Below are 23517 nucleotides of genomic sequence, written 5' to 3' on the forward strand. Positions count from 1 at the left end.
TATTTAGAATGGCTGAAAAGTAAGGTGTTTTTGTATAATTGCTTCTGAGTAAAGGAATTGTTTTTACCCGTGCTCTGCCAATTTATAAAAACCATACACTAAATTTAATACAGCTGATGATGAAAGTGAATCCTCTGCATGGCTGGGGCAGTGCTCGGGAAGCCAAAAGCCTTTTGAGCACATCGTTCTCCTTGCCTTAAACGCGTCCTGTCTCCTTTTCGCCTTCACCTTCTAGACTTACCTCTCCTTGAATGTCCGTTTCAAATCCTGCTCCTCCAAGTGTGTGCTTCTGAATACTCGAGCAGAATCAAGCCCATGCCTCAGTCTGAGTCCATGCCTCAGTTTACCACCAAGATGAGACACTCCTTATTGTCTCTTTATGCAGTGAACTTGAAAGACAACTTAACTTTGGGTTAGAGGCCTGTTTGGATAGAGCGCCTGGGGCAAAGGGGCCTTAATACCTGATCTTTTGGCTACACAGTAGATTCTGCATTGTGGGAGTTCCACCACTCTAGGCCTGCCCTTCTACAAGGTGTCTCCAGGGATTGTAGTTTCATGGGATACTGATAAGTATTATGAAAAAATGAATCCATGATAAAACATGTTTAGGTATTTCATGTATTAGATGAAATACTTTAACTCCAACAGGTCTCTAAAGTGAAGGACTCAGAGACTTCACTGCGCTTCTGTTACTGCTCAGAAGGAGCATGTAGTATATTTGATGCTTGAACAACATGGATTTGAACCGTGCAGGTGCCCTTAAACCTAGTTTTTTTTTCAGCAGATAGGTACCGACCACACTACATGATCCTGCTTAGTTGACTCCACAGATGCAGAGCTGTGTATACAAAGGAACCGTGTGTACAAAAGAGCTGCATGTGGAGTTCCCGTCGTGGCTCAGTGGTTAACGAATCTGACTAGGAACGATGAGGTTGTGGGTTTGATCCCTGGCCTCGCTCAGTGGGATAAGGATCCGGCGTTGCCGTGAGCTGTGGTGTAGGTTGCAGATGCGGCTTGGATCCTGCGTTGCTGTGGTGTAGGCTGGCAGCTACATCTCCAATTCAACCCCTAGCCTGGGACCCTCCATACGCCACGGGGGCGGCCCTAGAAAAGGCAAAAGACAAAAAAAAAAAAGAAAGAAAAAGTAAAAAAAAAGAACTGCATGTATGCAGGGCCAACTATAAATTATAAGCATATTTTCAGATGCGCAGAGGTTTAGCATGGCTAACCTCCACATTGTTCAAGGGTCAACACTATGCATCTTCATATATTATCGTTTTTTAATTAAAAAATTTTTAATGGAAGTATAGTTGATATTCAATGTCGTGCCGATTTCTGCTGTGCAGCCAAGTGACTCAGCCGTGCATGTATATCCATTCCCTTTCTTATATTATCTTCCGTCATGGTCTGTCCCAAGAGATGAGAGAGTTCCCCGTGCTATACAATAGGACCTCATTGATGTCCATTCATGTATTATCTTGAGTGACCTGTTTTCCACATCATTTGCTCAGGAATACTGGACTCCTTGTTCTCCAGAGGAAGGCGTGTGACTCTTCCGTAGTTGCCTAAAACACGGCTTCCAGGAATGTCTGCTCTTCTCAGATGCCTGTTTTACTTCCAAGGCAGAATATCGCAGGCTTCTCATTTTCTAGCAGCCAACAGCCTTGACCCAAGAGAACCTGCAGTGTTTGCTGCTCTTTCATGTCTTACTCCGTCTTTAGGATAAGCCAGCCAGGAACATCGAAGGAGTTTATTTCACTCCGTGCTGAATTTTACAGCTGTTGTCTAGCAGGATTCTTCCTGCCACCAAAACCTTAGTTCCATAAGGCAACCAACAGGTTTTTTTTTTTTTTTTTTTTTTCCTGCTAAACTCTTTCAGTCATATTTGAACGTGAGAACAGTTTTACGTATGGTCATTCACCACACCTACCTCCACTTCTGTTTATGATGTGTAAGAGTCGTACTTATTTTAAGTGGATTTCTGTGCCTGTATTTGGAAATGCCTGGCAAGACTGTTCCTTTCTTCCTTTTGTCTCTGAGAGTGGTGGATCTGGGCGTCAGGATGTAGAAAGCGCACGGGCTGTGGAGCAAACCCACCTTGCATTTGAACACCTGCTCTGTTTCTTACTAACCTCATGGGTTTGGGAAAGGATTTCACCTTCGTGCACGCCAGCTTCTCCATCCAGAGAATTAGAATGTTAATACCCACTTACCTTGTCGGAAAGTCCTGATGCTCCCCTCTCTCCTTCTCTTGTCTTTGCAAACTGAAGTGTGCGATGCTCCAAGGCCAGGTCCCTACCCCGAACCCACCCATTGCTCGTGTTATTTGAAATTGTGCTTCCCTCTGGAGGTGCACCGTCTTCTCCCAGCCCAGCCTGCACATGCCATTCACTTCTGTTCAGCACCCGACCTTCCCTGGCTTCTTCCTGTCCGTTTTTCTGTACCCGTGACATCCACAAGCAATGGGTGAGTATTTCAGAATCTCTTGGGTCAGTCATGACTGGAGGTAAAATCTTGGATTATTTTGGGTCCAATATGCCTAATATTCTTTTTTTGAGATTCTTGGGAGGATAACTTGGAACAAATTTAACTATAAAAGAAATCCACCTAAATTCATTCCCTTAATCTTTATCCAAAACTTCACAGTTCTTGACTCCCTTTTTGTGTGTGTGTGTTGAAGAATTTAACTTTCACTATGAAACATTTCGAACATATGAGATAGAGATAAGAAATAATAGTATGATGAAGTCTCATGTACCTGGTTTTAACAGTTACCAAATTATGGAAAATTGTCTTTCATCTGTATCTTTCACTTCCTTCTCACCAGTGGATTATTTTGAGACAAACCCAGGGTATCTTGTCATTTAATCTAAGAATATGCATATTTTGAAATAATAAAGGCAGCTTGTAAAAATCTGAGTGCCATGCAATTATCACACCGCAAAACTAACACTTATTTCAAAATGTTATGTCAACCGTTTTGAATGGAGAAAGAGATAAAAGTATAGCAGTAGAGATTTATCACGGAGCTGGGCAGATTGAAAAAATATTGCCTTGCAAAGCCTGAGTGCTGTGTGACCTTGGCCTTCACCCCTGTCTGCAGATTAAAAGAATCTGGCAAATTCTAAACCCATGAAAGGGAAAGACGGGAAGTTGCTGGAGTGATCACCGGTATTCCTGGGCTCCCGCCCAGCAAAGATCCCAGAGAGCTGGAAGTTTCTGGAGACTCTTGACACGTTTGCTGGGCTTCCATTCCTGATGCTCTCACCAGCGTTAGTCACCACGGCACCACTGACAGAGGCCACTCCTCCTCGTTTAGAATTGGTGGCATTTCCTGCAGTGTGGATCTTGGACCCAAATGGGAGTACTTTGATGATATTATCATTTGTCTCAGAAACTAAGAACAAGGATAAAAGGGAAAAAAGTCTCCAAAATAAGTCCTAAATTTGCTCCTGAGGGCCAGTAAGTATCCTTAAGCATCAACAGTTCCTATCACAATGTGAAGTCCTTTTCTGAAAGGTGCCAAGTTAATTAGCACCTTATAGGACCTTGTTATAGTGCAGAACGACTTTCCATCTGCTGATAATTTAATCGTTATACATGTGACACCAGGAAATCGAGCTTCACATTCCGTTACATAATGTAAATCGACAGTCAGTGAGTGCTGCTCAATAGCTCGATGTCATTAATAGGGTTGTTTCTTAAACCCATAGCAAATATCAAGTTGTTTTCTCAGTAAGTTGAAAAAATAGAAGCAACGTCGGCAACAGTGTTCAGATGTGAATCACCTGGGCACGTCTGCCGTGGAAACTGTGGGTGCTGATGGAGACGATGTGGGCACTGATCTTTGAGGTCAAGAAGGTTCTAGAAGGACATCCTGCGGGGCAGGGTGAAGGGCCCTATAGCCGCCATCTCCCAGTTTGTCTTCAGCTATTGACTGAGGGTGGGGGGAGGTCCTGCTCCTACTCTAGAGGCTTCCGCCCGGCAGGTGTGTTTGGGAGGCAGATTGTGTTGGGACAAGGGAAGGAGAGCTTTGAAAAGGGAGATGCCGGCCGATTGGCCTCCTCTTAGGCTCTTAGCCTTGCAGAACTGGTCCAGGGTTCCTGTCAGGTGAGAACTTTCTGGCAGCCTCCCAGGTCTGGTGCCCCAACAGAGCACCCCAGGGAGTAACCATACAACTCGGGGACAGCATGAGCCACGTCCCCCTCTGACCCTTAGCCCAGGCCACGGAGCGAGCGCAGAGTCAGGTGGGCTCTGTGCTGCTCGGGAGGGGCCTCCTCTGCTCCTTGTCCCCACAGGGCTGTCCTAATTCTCAGTGTTGCCTCGTCCATGACTTGGTTACTGTTTTCCTCTCAAACACCCTGTCGGACGGAGGTAAACGAGGAAATCCTTCCCGCCTCTTTCAGGTGTGCTGGGATTGTATTTGGAGTTAAGACGCAGAACCGAAGCCAACAGGCAGAAACAAACAAGTCAACAACCAAAACAAAGAGGAGGCGAGGGCGTTGGGCCAGCGGCAAGGATCCCAGCTGCAAAAGGCATGCAGCAAAAAGGCTGAAGACATTCGGGCTGTCGGGGAGGGCGCTTAGAGGTGGCGGGGTTCTTGGCCATCTGAGCAGAAGGATCTGATGCGCAGAAGGACTGGACCCCAGGAGGAAGGCACGTGAGCCCAGCCTCTCCCATCTTTGGAGGGGGGATGAACAGCACGCTCCCTCATGGATGGGGAGGCTTCTGGAACAGTCTGGGTAACTGTCCTCGGGGAGGTGGCAGGGAAACCCATCACATGGCTGAGCCCGGGGCTGACCCTGGCAGGACCAGGCAAGGGGTAGGAATGGGCACAGTGTCTGGCCAGCAGCCTGTGAGGGGCCTGGCCCTGGTCACCAGTGAAGCACATGTGTGTGCAGCCTGGTTGGTCAAGAGGAGCGAGGAAGAAAGACAGGAAGCAGTGCAAGATGGGGCAGCCGAGTGACCAAACTCTGTGAAAGAAGCTGCAAATCCAGCTTGTTTGTGTTCGTGGAGTAAGAGACCCCCTAGCTTGAAACCTGGGTCTTTTTTCTTTTTGGTAAATAACTTCACGGTAATTGTGAAAATCAGAAAATTCAAATAGTAACAATACAGAAGACAGAGACAGCTTAAAACACCCCCAAATGTTGTATTCTGTAGAGATGAATCACGGTGATAAACTGTGGACTCTTCCTCTTCCTCTCTTCCTTCCTCCTCCTCCATCTCCTCGCGCGCTCGTGTGTGTGAGATATAAATATAAATATGTGTCACAAGTATCTGTTTAATATTCTGCCGGCTGTCATGCCTTCCCTCCTTAGTGGTGAAGACGTGTCTTCCTGTATCTAAATCGTTGTCGCCGATGGCTGAGTGGGGTTCCACAGCGTGAGCGCGTTCGGTCTCATTGCCTAGAAGTTGTCGTGATGCCACTTGCGGCGTTTTCATTGGGGGGGTTATATTTCCTGAGCTGCACCTCTAATAATCAGCCCCTAAAGTTTGCTGGGAAGGAATGAGGAATGCTTCTAGAATCATGGACTCTCAGAGGGGGAAGAGAATTTGGTTGTGGTCTTGGAAAACTTCCATCTCTTTCTCTCTCTCTTTTTTTTTTTTGCTGCCATTTATAGCCACCTCACCCCTTGGGTGGTCCAGCCTCTATTTGACAGTGACTGGGAATTCGCTATGTCAGAAAGCCACCGGTGAGCTTATTAAATCCCCACCAGAAAATACTTTTTTTCCTGAAATGATCTAACGTCTGCTTTAGAACACGGGGGTCTGGAGCCAGATCAACTGAATCCGGGGTCCTGGCTCCTCCTCCCACCGGGTCTCTGACCTCGGGCAAAAGGCTTAACCTCTCTGACCCTCAGTCTCCTCTTCTGTAAGACAGGTAACGTAAAACAGGAGGTGCCTCCGAGGGCCGTGGGGATATTACACGGGACGGGGCACGTGGAGCTCCTGGTAAGCGCTTCGTACAGGTCACCGTGACCCAGCAAGGTCTGCACATGACCAGGACGTAGGACGCGCTTGGCCCGGCTCCTTGACAGACCTGTGGCAGTTTAAAGGTGCCACAGGTGTCGTACCTGCCCCCTCCCCCTGCCTGCGTCTTCTTTTCTCTTGGGAGAGATTTTGTAGGGGAGCAGTTCCAGGCCCTTCATCCTGTCCCGCTCTGTCTCTGGAACATGCCCCAGGCCCACCCATGCTGAGGGGCTTTAGCTCTTTGCGGCTCCCCCCCCCCCACTTCCCCAGACAAAACCTCCCTGGGGGATGGGGTACCCAGTGGGTTCTTGAGTGCACAGGGCTCTGCCCTTCCCAGAGCCCCTCCTCCGTTCCAGCCTCAGGGGACGGGGTGGAGGGATGTTTTAAAAGGAGCAGATGGGAACCAGGAACTGTTTTGAGATTTAATGTCTCTTGCTTCCTGTGTCCTTAAGGGCAGGTATTGATGGAATTATCAGTACAGAAACCTTCTGAATGTGGAGATAACAGCCCGAACCCTCGAGGTCAGGGCCCTCACCGTGTCCTTTTTTGTTTCCCTCTGTTGCGGAACGTGCCATTAGCAGTCCTCGCGTAAACACGCACTCACTGAGCAGGTGACAGCTACCCCGCGACGTGTCTTGAATGCACTGTCATTCTTCCAACCACCCCGTGAAGGAAGTCATTCCACCGTCCGCATTTTAACAGTGGAGGAATCTGGAATCAGGGAGATGAAGTAGAATATCCAAAGTCACACAGCTGTTAGGTTGTGGGATTTTTAGCAGGTCAATAGATAGCAATATTTTTTTGCTCTCAAAAATTCAGAACTCACTGATAGACCCAGGAGTTAAGCAGATAGACGGAAGGATCACCGTTAGTTCTGTAAAGCTGGTTGGGAACGTGGTTATGGATTTACGGTCAGCACCGACCTTCTGGTCCTCATGACCAAAGACGTTGAGAGAGATGCCTCGAGGGAGAAGGGCAGAGACTGAAGAGCCCTTGGCTGCCCCACCTTGATCTGGGGAGAAGGAAGGAAGAGGTGGACGCCCAGAGCTTGCTTCCGGGAGGACCTTGGCTTTCCCCAGTTGGCAAGCAGGGGCCAGCGAGACCTGGCCATCTGAGTCACCCCTCTGGGCCGAGCGAGAGGCTGGGCCCCCCTCCAGTGCAAATCCTTCGCCATGGAGACAGGGCCCTCACTGACTCTCCATCCGGATCTGAACCCCGACCCGGCTGACTTCAGGGTGCCAGTACCTTAACAAGCTTCCCTGCCTCTCAGTGGTTTGCTTCATGAACAGCTTTGATTTCCTCTTCAGAATATTTAAGAGAAAAAAATCTTCTGTGGAGACTTGCCATGCATCAGTATTTTAAGAAAAATTAAACACACAGTAGAGTTTCAGTTGGCAGAACTCCTGTTCTTGACGCAATGGAGAACTCTGCCTGTGCCGGAGACCCAAACTGTCGCGACAACTCATGTGACGGGCACTGTTTGCTAAAACCCATCCAGTGACTGAGAAGGCTGATGGATTGCCCAGGTCTTCCCACCCTGACTGGGCATCTCCAGCCCCATGTCTTTCTTCCGTTAGATCAGAGAAAATGGTGTCTCGCCTCTAATTAAATTCTCATCTTTGCCCAACTGTTTGAAAGGGCAACTGCCTTAAACCTTTGAACTTTATTTGTAATACAAAACTTCAATTAGATAAAGGACAATAATTAGCAGATCTTTTATCTTTGGGCATAATTAAATCTTTAAGAAGGGACGTTTTAATCAATGAATTGTAATGACAAGTTCATAAATTAATTAATTCCACCAATGGTGGCTTGGCAGTAATCAATGGATCTTTAAAGAGGTCCAGGGTGAGGAGACACGGCTGTGGGAGGGGGCACGGAGGCTCACTCAGTTCAGTTTGGTGTAAAGATTCTAATTTATTAAGGATTAGCTGGTTCAAAAGATTACCTATTTATTTAAGGGCAAAATCATCTAAAACATTAACTTTTAATGGGAGGGAAAACCTTCTTCTTGCAAGTTTTTGCTTCTGAGTTGAGAACCTCAGACCACCGCGGCCGATGTACCTTTCTTTATACCCTTGTCCTGCAGCTGTTTGCCAGGAGACACCTGACCTGAGGGGTAGCTTGAATTAGAGGAACCCCAACCAAGGTCGACTACCTTTAGATGTTTAAAGGTTCTTCTTCCAAATCAGGAATTAGCAGATTCTGGGCCCCTTGCCAAATCTGGCCCCCTGCATGTTTTTGTAAATAAAGTTTTATCGGAACACACCCCTACCCATTTGTTTCTGTATTGTCCATGAACGTTTCACACTACGAAGGCAAGAGTAGAGTAGTTACTACAGGGACTCTCTGATCTCAAAGCTGAACGTGTGTTCTGACTCTTCATTTTTACAGAAAAGGTTTATTAGCCTCTGTTTTAAAACATTGTATTCTTACTGAACTTGAGAGTTTTGGTAAAATATAAACTCAATACAACACTACATAGATGCAATTATTGTAAGAATGTAAATTAAATATTTCAAATATGAGATTTGTGGCAGATTCCTGGCATCAGTGGTGGGGGTGGGGGGGCAAGGAGAGGTGGTTTGGGTGGAGGGAGGAGCTGGCACATGCAAAGGTCCTGTGGCAGAACAGAGCATGGCTCATTCAAGGGGTGGCAGGCAAATGGCTTAGGGAGCTGGGTGAGGGGAAGAGGCCATGTACAGGGACCAGGGGTTGGGTAGGCAGATCGTCCTGAGGCCTGTAAAGGCCGTGTCGGAGTTTCATAGCGCACATCCAGGTGGGTCCTCCCTCCCTGAATTTAAAGCCCATCAGGCACATCACATCTGCTCAGATAAAGTCCCAACGCCTTACCTGGGAGCCAGGTGGGGCTTGTTTGGGGCCTGGGGAGGGGTCTTGAAGGTTGGCCTTTGGGGCAGCCTGGAGCTAGGGCAGCCCTCGGGGTTAGCAGGGCTCCCTCCTCTGAATCCTTGGTCCGCTGGGAGGCGCTTACAGGGAACTTGTCTCATCTTGTCCTGGCCTCTGGCCCTGTGTTGCCCACAGGCCCGACTTTGCTTTTCCAGGGCAGGGGCGTGTGTGGTTCCTGCCTGATGCTTATGGGGCCTCCTGTTAGTGTTTCCCGCTCAGGGGTGGGGAACCTGAGAGGGCGTTTCCAAGGTTAAATTTTACACCCCGCTTGTCTAGAGTGCGATTCTCCTGGGGAGGTGGTGTTCCCGTGAGATGTGGGGCCTGGCCCCCGCAGAGCTGTCACAGGTCCCCCACCTCTGCCCTCACTCCAGGGGCCCTTGGTAGCCTTCACTTGAGGCTTAGAAACAGCGTGTCTTAAAGCATGCGGGGCTCGGTCAGGCCACTTAGTCCGTGTATTTGCTCTCGGGGTTTTCGGTGACGGGGAGCGGGTGGATGTTAATGCAGCCTTCATGCCACCCGAGTCCCCGAAGAAGCAGACTTAGGAGGGCAAGGGGAAACGGGGCCCTCCACCTTCATTCCACCTGACCGTCTATGCAGAGTTTCCTGTTGAACCTAGACTGTGTCTCAGGTCGGGGAGGGGCCAGTAATCCGGAGAAGCAGGAGACAGAACTTACAGGGTGTTGGCTTTTTTTGCTTATCCAGAGACAAGGGGGGTGGAGGGGCCCCTCTGCAGTGGAGCAGCAGGGGGTGGCACTGGGAGGCCAGCAGCGCCAACACAGGCGCTGGCCTGCTGCACAGACACCCCAAGTCCCGCCTGGTGCAGCTGGGGCTGGGGCCGCCGTGGAGGCGGGAACTGCCCACAGGGGCCGCATGAGACGGATGGAATGGATTTGGCTGTGGATGGAAGCCCTATGAGGGTGCACTTGCTTCCCGGGGCGGCCACAAACTTCCGTGGCTGGCTTCCGGAAATAGGAGTTTATTCTCTGACAGTCCTGGAGGCCGGAAGTCCTGATGGAGGTGCCAGCGGGGCCCTGCTCCCCCACCCCCCCAGGCTCTTGGGGAGGAGCCTTTCTCTTCTCCAGCCTCTGGGGGGCCCCAGGGGCCTTGGTGACGTCCCTCTGTCTCACGTGGCCTCCCGTCTGGGTCTGTGCTGGAATAACCTCTCCTTTCTCAGATAATCACACATCCTGGATCCAGGATGGTCTCCTTTCAGAAGCCTTAATTACCTCTGTAAAGACCTTTATTTCCCAATAAGGTCCCATTCACGGTACTTGGGGTCAGACACAGGCATGGCTTTTGGGAGGGATGCCTTTCAGCCCAGCCTCCAGGGGATCACGAGATGGTGGCTGCATGCTGGGCGGGCTGGGCACGGCTGGGGAGGGGCAAGGGTGGGAGCAGGACTTTGGGAAGCTCTTGGTGGCTTGAAGGGTCTTTTGCAAAATCAGGTGATTTTTTTTTTTTTCCTGCCCCCCTCTCAGTGGCTGTGCAAAGAGATGGGCTCAGATGAGGAAACACTGCTCAGGGAAGGGTCTGACTCTGTGCAGCGAAGCTGCTGGAACACTCAACACATGCGGTGGGATACATGCAAGCAGAGGATCATTCTAGAAGCATTCTTCTCAGAGTGTGCGTTGGCTCTGGGCAAAGATGCAGGTCCTCCCTTTTCAAGATGTTTTAAAAAGTAAACTCATTTGAACGGGGTTTAGAATTCTCTGCCAGGGAGACATTGGGCCTTGGAAATATTACTATTATTTCTGGAGCCAAATTTAGCAAGGACGGCTCTGTCTTTAATTACTGGTTGATGCCGAGTTGTACAGGCAAATGATTACATGCACAATTAGTTGTTCCCACAAGTAGCCAATTATGGGAACGATTATTTAAGAAAATTGTGGCTCCTGCTAAAAGGACTTTACATTGTAGCCTCAAAATCCATTTCCGTATAAAAATTCCTTTCGTTGCATGTTTTATTATTTTTCCCCTTCTCCTGGGCAGCTGAAGAAAGTGGCCCTTGTGGTCTCCTTTGTGGGGAGGGACAGCTGTGGAACCCGGCACCCTGGGGCAGGTGAGCCTTGGGAAAGAGCAGGGCTGGCAGCAGCATGCTCTTTGGGGACCCGTTTGGCTCTGAAGGCCCTGTCTTAACCCCGAAGATGGCATCTGAAGGACCGCTTAGGATGGTTGATAAAGGGGTAGTTTGGAGGTACCTGGAGCCCTGTTGCATAGCCCCCGCTGCCCTCCACCTAGTCCTTGCCTTTGCCCATCAGCAGTTCCTCCGGCTGCCCGAGGACCATGTATCTTCTCTAGGCCACTCCTCCCCCTGAGAGTCCCGGCTCCTTCCACGCAGCCAGGTTGTCATGACGCCATAAGCTGTCAGAATCAAAGGGACATAGCATCCTCAGGTTCACCTGCCTCATTCCAGAGATGATGCACTCGAGGCCAGAGAGGTGAGAGACTCGCCCAGCGGTCCCAGGTCCAGCTGGGATATGCTTCCAGCTTGCCTGGTTCCCAGGCCGTGGCTTTTCCCACCGTGCAGCCGTCTGCATGATGTGACCGTTACAGCTGAGGGGCAGCCTGACACCTTCCCCCAGGTCCGGCCCACGCCGGGAGCCAGGCCACGCCAGAGTCAGAAGTGGCTCCAGACAGCTTTCTCCGTTAAACCTCTTATTTGGTGTCTGAGCAGCATTCGGAAAACATATGTACCTGAGCGCCCCCTTTCCCTTCAGCATTTCTCGTGATGGAAATCTGGAAACCCACACGATTGACCCTGACCTCACTCATGGGGAAGAGACCGCAAATCCAAATGCCGGGGTTCGGGTTGGTCTGTATCAACCCTGTTTCCTCCCCCAAATAGAAAGTGTGTTTTGGGGTTGCTCTGTTAGCTGCTGTCGATCAGTCATCTCTTGTTCCCCTTGTTCTCATCGTGACGTCCAGTCTCCTCCCTTCGTGTGGTTGTGTTAAGTGACGGGTCCCGAGTCCTCCATTCTCTGCCCTCGTGTTTTACAGGCACATCCTTGCCACAGCCGCATGGTGGGTGAAGTGTCCACTCCTGTCCTTGGCTTTGGGTTTGGCCGTGCAATTTGTTTTCGTTAAAGAGTTGCTAGATGGGGGAGTTCCCGTCGTGGCGCAGTGGTTAGCGAATCCGACTAGGAACCATGAGGTTGCGGGTTCGGTCCCTGCCCTTGCTCAGTGGGTTAACGATCCGGCGTTGCCGTGAGCTGTGGTGTAGGTTGCAGACGCGGCTCGGATCCCGCGTTGCTGTGGCTCTGGTGTAGGCCGGTGGCTACAGCTCCGATTCGACCCCTAGCCTGGGAACCTCCATATGCCGCGGGAGCGGCCCAAGAAATAGCAAAAAGACAAAAATAAATAAATAAATAAATAAATAAAATGTATTTGGTAATCTAAAAAAAAAAAAAAAAAAAAGAGTTGCTAGATGGGACGTGAGTGGAGCCTTGCAGTATACCTGCACGTTGGGCCCACCCTGTGGAAAGGACTGCATCTCTGGTCACCCCGTTCCTGGGCCACGCTTTGAACATCTGGAATGAAGGGACGAATGGTTAATAGGGACTTGGTCATAATTCACTCTTGTCATCTGGCTGCAGCTGTCTCTCCATATAAGAAAAGGACTCCTTTATGTCGTTTGGGAGAGAAACAGAAATGCAACAGGCAGTTTGTAAACGTAGCTGATCTTTATTTCCCCCCTCGCATGAAAGAAACGGCTAACAGCTGTTTAGAGGCTTCACCCGGCTGGCCCAGGAAGCCCCCTGGCCAGATCCATCCACTTTTTGTGTATTTTCCAAAGGCTGCCTGGTGACCTTTGCTAAGTCAGCTGGAAGACCGTTAACCGGACCCCTCTTCTGGGCCTCTCAGCGTTCTTTGCCTTTTCTGGAATCGGGGCATCCAGCTCTGGAAAGGTGCTGTCTTCACTTTATGAGAAGGCAAACCCGATTTGTACTCCGGGGAACCATGACCCAGCCTCCCTTCTTCCAGGACCCAAACCTTCCGTGCCCCTTCATGACCTTGGCACATGGGAAGAGCACCAGCACTTTATCTGGGGAGACCCGGCTTGCGTCTCTCTGGTCCTTGCTCACAATTATGCGAGAAGTCACAAAAGTGGGGTTGGGCCCTCAGTGCCATCACCCCGGCAGGTGCACGACGGGGCCAGGTCTCAGCGCTGTGAGGTTAGCCTTGGTTATCTGGCTAACATAGCGTCGGCCAGGTGTCTCCACTTTGAAACGACGCTTTGCCGATGTGTCATGAATCATCCTGAGGGGAGATTTTCTGAGATCATGCAAACACCCTGTTTCTGTGTAACGCTATCCATCCACTCATGTCAGCATCTGTGGTTGGTTCTCCACCTGCCTTGAGAGCTGAGCGCCCCTTTGGCTTGGTCCTAGGCCCTCTGGCCACTCACCGGTCCTTCCGGGGGAGCTCCTGCCCGCTCAGCTTCACATTCCTCCGGATGCTGCTGACGCTGCGGCCCCGTCCCCAGCGCAGCCTCCGCTTTTGAGGACCCCATGTGTGAATGGACCACAGGCATGTCGCCCAGCTGTTCCCAGACTCTGCCCTGGGGGTGGTGCCTCCCAGCAGCCTCCCCGCCTCCTCACCGTCACGACCCGCACCCCCGAGACTCGTGCCGGAAAGCGGGGAGCCTCCCTTGATGCCCTTTTCATCCGCCTCTCCTGCGTCGGATCAGTCACCCGAACCTGCTGATTCGGTCTCCTTAATCTTCCCAGTCCTCTCCGTGTCCACAGCCAGTGCTACAAGGCGAAACCACAGCCACCACCGTCAGCCACAGCGGAGGCTTTGCCCTTGTAACCAGTCCTGGGCTCTTAGTAGTTTTTTCTGTTACACGTTCTACACGTTCCCCAGTGCAAGGCCATTCGTGTCCGTTTGCTATTAGGTAGGAAATGCCGTGTAAATCTCAGCGACCCACACTCAGATCCCGTACAGCCATTGCTGACAGTGAGTCACTATGTGCCAGGAAACTTAAGGATGTTGACTGGCTGACTGACTGACTGACGATGTGAGTGACAGTGGGAAACAGGGAACAGCTTTCTCCTTCCTTATGTTAACGGCGCCAGTGGCACCTTCCAGGGCTGGGATTAGGGGACAGCACATGGGCCATACGCCTCAGGTGCAGCATATAAAGGGGGTGCCAAAAACACTCAGTAAGGAAGTTAATATTCTAATCCTTTTTTTTTTTTTTTTTTTTTGTCTCTTTGCCTTTTCTAGGGCCGCTCTCACAGCATATGGAGGTCCCCAGGCTAGGGGTCGAATCAGAGCTGTAGCCGCCGGCCTACACCACAGCCACAGCAACGCGGGATCCGAGCCGTGTCTGCAACCTACACCACAGCTCACGGCAACGCTGGATCCTTAACCCACTGAGCAAGGGCAGGGATCGAACCTGCAACCTCATGGTTCCTCGTCGGATTCGTTAACCACTGCGCCGCAACGGGAACTCCTTAATCCAATATTTTAAAAAGATAAAATTAGCACAGAAATCCTCATTGTAGGAAAAAACCCCCAACACGGAGACGAAGTCAGAGCCTCACTGAAGATCGTTGCTCACCTGCCCCCTCCGCCTGGTCCTCCTCTCGCTAACGGGAGACCTGAGCCCAGCGAGCTCTGGTCCCTTGGAACAGTTCTCCAGGGGAGAGGATGGCTCTACCCTGCAGGGGATAGTGGCACCAGGAGACCTTGGCAGTGTCACCCTCGAGCCTGCTGCTGCCCTCTAGCGGCCGGAGGTCAAGGATGCGACTCGACATCCCCCAAGGCACAGGGCAGCCCCACCACCGAGAATTACCTGGTCCCAAGTGTTGGTAGTGCTGAGAATGACAAACCCTGTCTTCGGGGCCCTTACAATACTGGGTCCCTGTCTTGAAAAGCACTGCCTCACTCAGAAGAATATATCAGGAAGAGCTTGGCAGGCTAGTAAACAACCTCAGACATAGGGATTTACTTTTTTTTTTCTTTTTCTTTTTCTCTGTTGAAAAAAAAGAGTCTGATTAGTCTGGGAAGAAATACCGAGTTGTCTCAACCTCTCAGCCGTGGAATTCTCTGCTTCACCCAGAGTGGGCGCGATGAAGGAAGCGGGCCAGGTAGCCCGGCCGTTCCTGCCTCTGTCCGTGGTCCCTGGACAGCGAGCACCCCCGTGCCCACTCCCGGGTGACTGAGGCTGAGAAGCAAGTGCCCTCCGGTGGTCCCCTCCGAGGGTTCGGCTTCGGGTCAGGGTCAGGGTTCAGGTTCGGGTTCGGGTTGGGGTTCCTTGTTGCATGTGAAGCGTGGGCTGCTTGGTGCCAGACATGCTTCTGCAAAGACAGGCTGTGCCTTTGTAGTCCTTGCTCTGCGCCTGCCTCTTTTACTCCGTGTCCGCTCCTTTTCTGTAACACTGTCTCCTCCTCCTGCCCCCGCCGTGTTGTCGTAGGTGTGGTGGTGATTTCGCCCTCTTGCCGATGCCGAGGGGCACCCCCATGTCCCCCCATTCAGGGCTCGTTCCCCAGTCCCTCTGTCTGCCCACACCTTGCATGTCCTCTTTCCTCCACGACCGTTTCATTGTCCTCTGGACGCTCTGGGCTGATGTCCTTGCCGTTGGTGTCCTGACGGATGAACCCGGGTCCACCCGTCTCTTCACACCTCAGCGACCTCAACTTTCTCTGCTCGTGCATCTTACGTCCACCTTCTAGCTGCTGTTAGCGCCGTGACCATGGGCAGGGCTCTGTGATTCCGACAGCCTTGGCTGTATCATCTGCCCGACTGCGACCATGATTATCTGGCCTCGGGGCCTCCAGGGCAGTTTCTGCCCTCTGCAGAAATCGTGTATGCCAGAGAGCGTGTGAAGGATAAAGCCCCCCACACACACCACTAGCCGCTGCTCCTCTTCTCACTTCTCCACATTCACACCGTGTTATCGCATCAGCTTTCAAAAGCTTCTCCGTGAATCCTTAGCAGTGGAGGAAGGAGGCCTGCCCTTGTTAGATCTCAAACAAAGCCGACTCCAGTAGGCATCACCTGGACATTGGCAAAGAGGCCAAACCATGGCAGTTGTACACCTGAGCCCTCCCTGCATCCCTCTGAGGTGCAGAGCAGGGTAGCGTCCTGGTCATGGGTTAATTTAACAGGCATTCACTGAGTGTCTCACATGAGCTGGTGCCGGGGCGTAGAGCTAGTGCCTTTGCTTAGGCTGCCGTAACAAAATCCTGTAGAATGAGTGGCTTAACAAAAAGGGCAATTTATTTTCTCACTGCTCTGGAAGATGGAGGGCCAAGATCAAGATGCTGTCAGGGTGAGGTTTCCGTTCTTGATCAGGGCACTCCGCCTGGCCTGCAGACGGCCACCGTCTTGCTGTGTCCTTTCGTGGCAGGGAGGGAAGCGCTGGTGTCTCTTCCTCTTCTCCTAAGGACACTGATCCTGTCATGGGGCCCCATCTTCACGACCTCAGGGCTAAACCGAACGCTCTCCCACAGGCCCCTGCTCTCAACGCCATCTCTTTGGGGATTAGGGCCACAACGCGCAAGTTTTAAGGGGGAGACGGTTCAGTCCCCAGCACTTAGTATCTGGTTATCCTGTCGCCTGGGAACTTGTTCTTATGTAAATTCTCCCTCCCTCCGCAGAGTCGGGCATGTCTGGGGTGTGTCAGACGTGCTGTGCTTTCATGTGCACCCCCCGTCTGTCCACCGTGTGAGAAGCATCGAGGGTGACTGTGCAGAGCATGAAACTTTAAAAACTCTGGCTCTGTTCCTTGCTGCTTTGGTGACCTGGCTGAGGATAATCTCCATCCCTGCCTCTGAGGCCGCAGTTTTTTCACCTGCAGAATGGAGATGGTCACAGCCTTTTGCTTCCTATGGGCTCCTGTGGGGGTTAGTTTAAAATTACCATGTCGTCATTCATTAGTGTTAAGTTTATTGATTATCGACTCGTGTATGCAGAGAGATGGCAGACCTGGAGTGCTTCAGATATGCAGCCACCGTCACCAAAGCCACCGTATTTCCGCCCCCCCCCATGATACTGTAACCTCTCTCTTGTCCCCTTTCGGGGTCTAAAGGACCTTAGAAGCTTAGGTCAAGAGCTGGCCGTTGTGATGGCTTGTGAGGACTGCTCTGCTGACCCAGGAGCGCCCACATTTGGTGGGATGGCTTTGGCCATGGACATCTTTTACCATTCCCACCATTTCTGCCCCTCAGCACGACTGGGACTGGGCCAGATTGTGCTCCTGTGCTATCGGTAAAGGCACCACGGACCTTCCGTTTCCCAAAGGCTGCCAATGAGTTTCCTCCCGCCTAAGTTTGGCCTGCCTGAGACAATGGGCCGGCCTGGAGCGCATCTCCCAGGCCGCCACCAGATGGCGGTGTTTCCCTTGTCATTGCCAGAGGCCCCGCGTGTCTCCTGGGTCTCAGGCCCCAGCCTCCTGCTCCAGGTGCAGGTCTCCCTGCTGCCCATCCTGGGTTCCCTGGTCCGTCTTTGGGGCGTGGCTAGGAAACTCCGCCTTCTCTCGGTGGAAACCTCATGCCCTCATGTAGGCACAGAGCATATTCAGAGTTGGCCCAAGCAAAGTGACGTTCCTCCTTTCTGGACAGCCGAGCCATTGTTCGCTGACAGCTTTGGTCTGTTGTTGGGGACCTGTGCCCAGAGGCTCGCAGGATTCTTAGCCTTCACTTGACTTTCATTCCTCTCTTCCTTCTCTGAATGTGCCCTCGCCCCTCAGTGGCTTTCGGATAAATGACACCCCAATAAGTAGCCCCCATACCATGAATGCAGAACTACCTCCCACATTATCTGAAGAGCAGAGCGCCCCCAGTTACCATGAATTGCCTGAGAACAGAAACAGACTGCAGGCACGATGCTCTGGTTCGATGCTGAGAAGGATGTTGGCTAAGCATTCGACCTTAGCCGCCTCAGAGTAATTTTCCCGCCACCCACCTGCTGCCGCTTTGGGCTGCGGTGCCCTCCGTAGCCACTCCCGTCTCCAAGCTCTTCACGTCCACCTTGTTTGTAATGTGTAGACTGGATCGTTTGTTCTGACGCCCCAAACTGGGCCTCTTACCTCTTCTCGCCCTGCAGGCGTCCCCAGGCGGTTCACCCCAGCCAGTGATGAACGTAACGTCAGGCATCTGTCTGTGGCTCAAGTCCCGGCTTTTGGATTTCTCTTGTGCTCTGGGCAAGTTACTTAAGCTCTCATCTGAAGACACCGCATCTGTAAAATGGGGAGAATGACACTACAAACACATTGCTGCGCAGCATAAATGAGGTGAAACGTATATGAGACCCTTGGAACAGTGTCTGACACTTTCCGAGAACACTTATCACATGGCTTAGCCCTGGCAGAAGGTACACAGAGGGAAGGAACTCAAGGCAGGAATGGACGAGGAAGAGACAGAAGGTCTGAGTGGCACCCAGGAGGATGGAAATAGACACCATTTAGGGTGGTGCAGCAAAGCCGTGATGGCGAGCTCCGTGAGGCTGGAGCTGCCTCCGTCTGATCTTGGTACTGCTGATGAGAAGTTGACCCTGTAATGGAAAGACCTTACGGGCTGTCAGGGGCGCGGGCGTGTGTGCGTGTGTGTGGTGTGTGTGTGTGTGTTCTCCTTCCATCCTTCATCGTCCGTTCTGGCCCTTCTTAATTACTCACCAGTCTCCATCAAATATCCTGCTTTTCCCCCCTGCCGCCCTCTCTCTCTGTTCCAGGCCCAAGTCAGGCGTCGCTCTGTCCTGACGCTCTGTCTTTCCCAAGCCCCCACCCCGTGTCTCCCCGTCCACTGCTCTCTCCTCTAGTCTGGGCTGCACGTCTACAGCTGGGCGTGAGTGAGTACCTCCTGGACTTGGTGCCCCAGCACCGCATTCATTTCACCCCAGTCCGGGCCCTGTTGCCTTAGATCCCTTGACCGTTAAATCATATGGTAATAGAAATAGCTAACATCTCTGTGTTTTTGTGAAAGAAATCAAACATTAGACATAAGGCTCAGGTTGTCTTTGATGGCTGGTCCCCGTGTCTGTCTTTGGAGTGCGGTGGTGAAGGCATCTCCTGTTTCCTGTTAGAATGTGCCCTCCAGACTTTTGCCGTGACATTTGTTTGGGGACGTGTTTGCTTCTCTTTAACACCCTGCATGTCCCCTGACAACATTTATTGCATTGTGCGGAGTGTTTTCCTTCCCTGTGTCACCGACAGGCTACACGTTCTCACGCCGACTCTGTCTTATGAACCTGCCTCCCTCCGAGCCCCAGCCCTGAGCCGGGCACAGCCAGGCTGTGGGTCTGTCGGGAGTGTGGTGAGCCTGGGCGTGCCGCTGTGAGGTGGGGAGAAGGACCAGGCAGGGTCCAGGGGAAAATCACGCGAGAGGAAGGGTTAGTGGGAGTGGAACCCCTCCACGTTGGCTAAAATTCCCAGGAGACGTCTCAGATCTTTACAGAAGCCTCGAGAAAGGGCAGGGTTGGAGCGAGCAGCTGAGCAAAACATGGAGTCAAGTGCAGGCACTGATCCCTGAAAGGCCTGGCTCCGCCAGGGAGAGGAGGTGACGGGGCGCAGGCCGTGTGTGCCCTGGTCCCCGCGGCAGGACCTCCCCGCCCGGAGGCAGAGCGCTAAGGCTCCCCTGGTCATTAAGATTCAGTGGGAAGGAGCGGAGTCTCTCTGCCTCGAAGAAGCCTGTTGAGAATCGGCTATATGGGCTCGGATCTGGGCAGTGGATGGACTCATGAGTTATGTCTCAAAACCTGTGGGAAAAAGCGGTGTGAAACGGCTTTTGTTATTAGAACTGTATTTTATTGCTGGAGTTGGGAAGGCAGTGGGCAGACAGGAGCGCTTTCCGCAGGACCCTCCCCGCAGGTGGAGAAGGTTTTCTGTATTTGCAGCCTGTCTCCCTCTGTATTAATCATTCTGATTCTCTCCTCCTGTGCATCTGTCAGGGCCTCTCTATTTGAAGACTTTATCGGTATTTATCTTGTAGCTTTTCATAAATCATTTGCTGATGGCGCGTGATCCGGGGTGTTTTACACGAGGGGAAGGCCACCCTAACCCCACTTAACCACATTTTTTGGCATGTCTGTCTCACTGCTGTTCCGGCTTCCTTTCCCTGAAATGGGAGCAGGAAAACAGGCGAAACTGGCAATCTCAGGACGCTTGTTTGGGGAGTCAGGGGGCATTTCACTTAATCTAATGACCTGTAGTCATGATTTGAATCAGAGGGCGCACATCAAGCAGAAGCATTATTAAAATAGCGTCGCACGGGCCCCTGAAAAGAAAGGCTACCTTTCGGTGGGGGGGCGGGGGGGTGCACCTTAACCTCTCACCCTCCTGCGTCTTTTCGGCTGATGGTAGGTTCCAACCCAGGGGCGGGCAAATTCCTGTCCTCAGCCCACTTCCGGCTGCTTCCTGCTTTGTCAATAAAGCTTTATTGGAAGGAGAGCACGCGCATTTGTTTTACTCCTCTTCGAGGGCTGCTTTGCACGCGGCAAGGGCAGAGGTGAGTAACTGGGACAGATACCTTCTGGCCCACACAGCCTACGACGGTCACTCTGACTTATTCCCCAAAAAAGTCTGCTGGCCTCGGACGGAGGCAGTTCGTGGATATGGGGGTGGGGCCACATCTCTGCCCCGAGGGTCCTCTGACCGCGCTGCAGTTCTGAGGACGAATCTGCCGGGGACTGCGGTACCTATGTCCCCTCGAGAGTGTGTGTGCACACTTACGTGTATGTGTGTGTGATGCACGGGGGTGCGCCTGGGTGCAGGGGGTCCCGCGGGTTGTACAGGGGCCTGGGAACAGTGGTTAGCCGAGGCGGCATTTTATGTTCCTTTCTAACTGTGTGTCTGTTTTTGAACCTTTATGCAATCACGGTATGCTGGTTATACAACAAAAACAATGGCAAATTCCTTCCTTCTTGTGTCGCCGAATTTCCCCTGCCTGGTTTGTGATGGTGAAGTCACGACCCCGCAGGGGAATGGGGCAGGCGCGGTGCCCCTCGTGGTGGGGACTCAGGAGGCCTGTGTGATACGTGCCTATGGTCACAGCTCCCCATGGACACTGGGCTGTTATCATGGTCTTTTTGGCACTGAAACAAAACAATAAAATAAGTATATTTGTATAGACACACGGAATTATTTTTCCCTACCTCCCTTTTCTGTGCTCTCTTTCTCTTATTATTTTGGTCAGAGTCATAATGCACACAGAAGGTTTTATACAAACCAAATAATGCCTTTGTATTTGGACTCGTTCTTTTTCTTAGAGAGGCAGTATTTTTGAGCACCTGCTCCATGCCGGCTGTCCTGATGGGAGAGACCCCCCCCCATACACCTTCAGGTCCCCCAGATTTATCCCTTGCTCATGTTTTGTCACATCCTCCCTTCCTCACCACGGGGCGGCCACCCCCTTCTTCTCCGGATAGAATCCTCATTATCGCTCTAAACCAGGCTCGAGGTTTTCTCCTCTCCCTGGAGTCCTTGTCCCTGAAGCCAGCTGCACTGGGGCAGACGCCATCCGTCCACGGTGAGCTCTGTCGCTTCCTCTGTGCCTCCCCCTGCACCGGCCCCTCGGTAGGAGCGCTGTTCCTGGACGGAGGCCTTCTGGTCCTGGGTTCAGTGCCTCCCGGTGCGCTGCCTCCGTGGTCAGCACAAGGGCCCTCGATGAGGTCCTCACTGCCTGCCAGGTTGGAGAGTCGCAGAGACGTGCCGGCGTCACAGGTCCCAGCGGGGCTGAGGCTGGAAGCGGCTCCGGCTCCCTGGGGAGCTTGCGGGTTTGCCTGTTGGGCCGTCTTCTGTCTGGTGCAGAACTGAGCGAGCGAGGGGGAGAGTAGGGAAGGCTGGAGGGGCTGATCCAGGCGGGTTCGGAGGCCCCGAGGACGAGGCAGTGCGGTGGGCTCTCACTGAAGGACTAGGCCTGGGGACAGCGCGGCTGCCCACAGGGCCCTGGGCGGAGGGGCAGAGTCGGGCACCTGGGAGGGGTCGGCAAACAGAGCAATTGCTTACGCTTCGTTTTCAAATGAAAGTAAAAAAGCAGTTGTTGTTATTGTTTAATCCGGAAATTGACTGAGAAAAAAGAGCCTCGAGTCCTCCAGTTCTGAGTTCTGAGGCAGGGCTGCTGTTCCCTCGTGTTGGTGGCGGGGACGTGGACCCGCATCCTGGCGGGGACTCCAGGGTCTCAGGAAGCTCCACCCACCCCGTCTTCCAGGGCAGGGCACCCCGAATGGCCACAGGCCCTGGGCAGGGCCGGTCTTCCCCAGGTTCCACTGTCACCCAGGACATGGAAGAGTCCCCATTCCGGTTCGGAGTCTCTTGGAAGGAGCCCTGGCCTCGTCCTCCCCTCTCCTTGCCCCCAGGACCCGGTCCTCTCCGGGTCCTCTTTTATCAGCCCGGGCGCCTGTGAGGCCGCTGGGTGGGATTCTGGAACGAAGTCCCCCGTGGAAGGGGAGCCTTGCTCCGCTCCTCCCCTCCCGGCACTGGCGGAATGGGAGTTTCTGTGGACCACGTGCTGCTTTTTCCTGGCAGTGTATTTGGACCTGTCTCCATTCACCTTTCTTCAGAAAGTGGGCAGCTGCTGCCCTTGGGGCCCTGTGGCCGGGCACACAGACCTGTGCGCTGAGCCAGGCGTCTGGAAGAAGCAGGCTCCCCAGATTTCGGCTCTGTGTGTCTGGAAAACTGAGCCACTCAGGTGGCACCTTGCATGTCCCTCGTTCGGTCACCCTCTCATGTCATGGAAGGGGACACTGAGGCCCAGAGAGGGGCCGCTTGGCCAGATCTCCCGGGACACTGCTGGCAGGTGCGGTGTTAGAATCATCGCCTCCATGTCCAAGGCCATTCCCTCCCCATCCTTTCTCCGTGTGTCCCTCTGGCAAATATTTTTCTTTCAGGTCTAAACCCAGTGAGTGGAGCTGCAGGGTCCAAGCATTCTGGGGTCGGGTGCTTTTCTGGTTAATTTTGGTGCGGAGTTGCACGGAATGCTGCAGAGCCGGCCGGACTCTAGTACATCCCCCAGATGCGGGATGCGGGGCATGGGTTTGGAGCCAGGGCCGACGTGGGTGCGAGTGTCAGCCCAGCCACCGAGGAGTGTTGGGCCGGGCCAGGCCGCTTCTCCTGTCTGACATCCAATTTCCCATCAGGACGTTGAGGCTCATGGCGCCTTCCTCATCCGCGGGTCGCAAGGCGTGAGGGAGAGAGTGTGGGAGATGCTGGCGCCCCGTGTCGGCTCCCTGGCAGGATCCGAGGCAGGGTCACCTTGGGTGGGGGTGTGGCCAGGTGCTAGAGGAGGGGGAAGGGCGTGTTTGTGGAGTGTCTGTTGTGTGCCAGCCCACATGCTTCTAGAACCATCATGTAAGTGACCATGGGATGTTCTTCGCAGGAGAAGTAAAATCTCCCTCTGAAAGCTCTTCTGTCTGGCCGCTGGTGTTCACACGTGGAGTCCTTGAGGATGTTGAAGCAGGCCTTGAATTGAGTCCCTGGTGCATGTCCCCACCCCAACCAGATTCTAGGTGGTGGAGGCAAGAGGGGCTGCTTAATGGCTTCCTCTCACCCCTTGGCCTGAGCCTCCCCACGTGCTGTGCCTCCCAGGAGAGAGCTGATTGTCCTTTTTACGGATGGGGAAGGTGAGGCTCAGGGCGCTTTTATAGTCCAGCGCCACCTGGTGTGTGGGGTGAGAAACCTTAAGGCTTCCAAGGCTGTACTTC

At 52.6% G+C, this 23517-nt stretch overlaps 1 protein-coding gene across 1 annotated transcript in view; it reads left to right on the top strand.

Annotated features, from left to right (window-relative positions):
• CDYL2 (chromodomain Y like 2) overlaps window positions 1–8242 on the top strand; it is a 286970-nt gene extending 278728 nt beyond the window's left edge. The window contains exon 10 of the transcript XR_002345297.1: window positions 4407–8242. The gene's annotated coding sequence lies outside the window, so the exon portion shown is untranslated. The remainder of the gene's footprint in view (window positions 1–4406) is intronic.

The sequence above is a fragment of the Sus scrofa genome, chromosome 6 (genome assembly GCF_000003025.6).
Source record: "Sus scrofa isolate TJ Tabasco breed Duroc chromosome 6, Sscrofa11.1, whole genome shotgun sequence".
NCBI lineage: Eukaryota > Metazoa > Chordata > Mammalia > Artiodactyla > Suidae > Sus > Sus scrofa.